Source organism: Aplysia californica, unplaced genomic scaffold (assembly GCF_000002075.1).
Source record: "Aplysia californica isolate F4 #8 unplaced genomic scaffold, AplCal3.0 scaffold00326, whole genome shotgun sequence".
NCBI classification, from domain to species: Eukaryota; Metazoa; Mollusca; class Gastropoda; order Aplysiida; family Aplysiidae; genus Aplysia; species Aplysia californica.
In genome coordinates this window covers 245,367-249,039 of record NW_004797596.1, presented here as the reverse complement: position 1 = coordinate 249,039, position 3,673 = coordinate 245,367, and positions in this window count along the sequence as shown.

The following is a 3,673-nucleotide window of genomic DNA, read 5'->3' as shown; positions in this document are numbered from 1 at the left end:
GGGGAGGGTCCTGTCTGGTGGCCAATGTTGTCCTGAAACTGGAGCGGATGGAAGCGGCAAATTCTTCACTTTGAAAATGTTCATTCCTTTTTTTTTTAGGCAAGATAAATATCTTCACCTTTCGGTACAGTGCCTAAAGAAAAAGGAAAAGAAATTTTCAGCAATTATCAGTGCACTTCTTATCTCAGAGAAAAGACAAAGAGCCTGGACCTAGGCTATCCTCGTATTCTTAGATCTGAAATAGTTTAGGCTCAGAGTACTTGAACTCCTCTTGAATTCGTTGAATGCTACTAAGGCTTTATTGAAAAGAAGGTCCTGGTATTAACTCATGGTGGGCGTGCTTTCTGGTCAAACGACAGCGCTTGAAGACGCGATGTCTATGACAGTAAGTTAGTTTTAGTAGAGGTTTTACGGCACTCGCAACTACATAAGGTCGTATGAGCGTCAGAAGATTAGAGGTGTTACGTAGAATTCTCTGCAAGAGAGTAACAGACATAAAAAAGAAGAAGGGAAGATAAGGACGATAGATGTTTGATAGGAAAGAAGAAGCAAACCACACCAGAGCACCCGCCAACCACCCACTAACTTAGTTATTCTTAAAGAAGTTTCGATTGCTTCCTTTATCTGAAATTTCAAAAGACAGATAACAACATGATATTATGTCTGCATTGACTCTGAAATACAAAGATTTTTGTGTTTTTCATTTGTGTATGAATGTGCCACTACATTCTTTGATCTGCTTTCGGACATGGAATTTTATTTATGTGTGCGTTATTTAAGCCCGTAAAGAGTCAATGCATACGTAGTCATGTACATGTACTTTTTTGTATTATCAGAGTCAGTTTGGGGACAAAGAACTAGTGTGAACTTCGAATAATACGCCTATTGCAAAACAATATTGTGATAGATTCCGGAGTCTCACACAACTTCCCCATGTTATTGAATTGGTCAAGCCCGTCCAGTACACCTTCCTGACGTGATCTCTGTACTTGGTACATGTACCGTACACTGTAACTGGGTTCAAACTCAGTTCCAATGCTACATGATCATTTGAGAGTCAAGACATCCGATTTAGCGCCCCTTTCAATTTCCGATAGCCATTTTTTAAGAGGGGGAGGGGTGACTCTTCAGACAACAACAAGAATAAAAGCACCGACGGGAATTCGAACCACGGTCATATGTAACAGAGTCCAACAGCCGATGATACCAACTGCGATATGACGGTGTGTCCGTCACAGTTATTCGATCACAGCTCTTGCCGATACATGTCTACATCTTTGTTTGTCTTGAAAGAAAGAAAAAGTAAGTAATATATATTACATGTAGCCTACCAATGACGAAGGGGTGGGGCTGGTGGTGGGGGGAGACTCCTCGCCCAGTGTGTTGTCAACAATTTTAATGCTTTTCATCGCCTGTATGACCTCTATTATTTAAGTGTTCCTTCTTGAGTTTGTTTCTACAATTTTAAGCTAACCCTACTATCTCACTTCTCGCGCATTTTAATACTCTCTTTTGCGGTCAAAAAGTTATAATAACGATTGAATTGGTGCGAATGTTATTGGGCCAGAGAGAGATGCCTGATCATCCCCTCGTTTGGGGTCTCCGTCATTTGGAGAAAAACCAATATTGCAAAGAGATGCAATAATATTATCATGTGCATTACAAAGAGGTAATTCGTCACCGATTCTTCCTGGAAATTTGGCACCCCTCCAAAAAACCTTAAAAAAACAAACAAAACAACAACAACAACAACAACAACAACAACAAAAACAACAACTAAACAACAGCAACAACAACAAAAAAACACACCCCCAAACAAGCCAAAAAAACCCACCAAAAACCCCCACCTCTATTCAGACCTCCGAAAAAAAAATCTCACGTTTTCAACATGTCTAGCCTCCTCCTAGGGATGGTCCGAAAGTTTACGACAGACGCCCAGCTGCCATAACGCCCCTGAGGTATTGCACCCCTTCCTTGGTATTTCTGATTTTTAAAATATGTATTAAGCGTACCATTTATTTAGGGTTATAAATAGCTGCTCATTTTCAGGAGCTAATGCCACTGAATTTGTTTGTTTTAGTAAGGTTTTACGACGCTCGCAACTGCATAAGGTCATATATTATATATTATGAGAGCCAAAGGGTGGGTGTCAACAGCTAGCAGAGAAGTCCAAACGTGGAATCAGGCTTACTCTGCTCACCTATCTAGCCTCAACAGCACAAAATCTGCTTCGACTGTGTCAAGGCACCCCGGAGCAGTTCACAAGAGAGTGACAAAAATACAAAAGAAGAAGAGGAAAAGTGACGATAGTAAGGATGAGAAAAGAAAAGGCAGCAGTCCCCTTAATTGTTGTTTCGGCATAGTATTAGTATTAGTATTAACATGCTGACATTGATAAATCAGCCCTTTTACAATTCTACTGTGCATCCTTTTGCAAACGGCCCAAAAGACAACTCCAGTCAGTAGCACTGCCCTGGTACGGGACGCCATTAAATTACCCCATGGAAAGAGTTGAAAAAGGAAATAGCCCTGTGTCCAGTCAGCCACCTGACAAAGGAATAAAGAAGTGGGCTGGTTTGTATAATTTTGGGGGGTTTTTTGGTTGTCTTTTTGTTTTTTTCGGATTTGATTTTTGTTTTGTTTTGTGTGGTGCGAGTTTAATCAAGCCTAATTACTACTAATAAATGGTTTTGTCATTAAGTATGACAAGTATATTAAGCTACTTTCGACTCGAACGACAATTTATGGCATGGATCTTTACTTTCTTATTTTCCGAGCGTCTTGGGCGGGATATAATGGTAGGCTAATATAATACATTATGTACGTTAGCTACATGTCATACACCCCATGTTAACGTAATTGTCACAATGAAACCGTATTATCATTTTTACGCTGCCGTCGTTCTTACAGACGTTGCTTGAGGGTTCTGTGGCCTTCTTGATGTCTAGGTGTTCGCCTCTCATTCAATAGGTCATGGGTTCGAATCCAGATAGCGACGGAAATTTTTGTTCGATAAAATTATCTCCTTTCACCTCCTTTCCTGCTCTCTAGCAATGTTCTATCGTCTGATTTCGTTTCTACATTTTCTGCCCCCACCACACCACCTCCTCCGCCCCTCCTCGAGTGGGCTCTCTTAAATTGTTGCAGCCTCTTTCTACTGCTACTCCGGGCTTGGTCCCTTCTTACTATAGGCCTACTGTCTTTCAACTTTCAGCCACATCTCTGATCTTATGGTAGGAAATATTTACACCTAGCCTTCTCGGGCAAGGCGAAAAATCTCGGAGGTCTTGTGTACATGTTGCCCATGTTAAATTGAAGATCCCTACTGGCGGTCCAAAAAATCGATAAGAATAGGCTTAGGCCGACACTCGGGCAAAATTCAAAATTTTCTACCAACTGAAAATGTTTTAAACTTTAAACTAATGTGTCCGGCGTGCTCAAATGACCGTATGCAGTTGGGAGCGCCGTAAAACACTTACCAATAAAAAAAAAGGGGGGGGGGGAGTAAGACGTTAAATTGCTATTGTTAGCCTACTCACCAAGCAACACAAGTTCCTCCGGTGGACCAGTCATTGAAACTAACAATTTGGGTAATAAAAACTGAACTAACCCAACAACTGAGAAGAAGAAGAAGAAGAAGAAGAAGAAGAAGAAGAAGAAGAAGAAGAAGAAG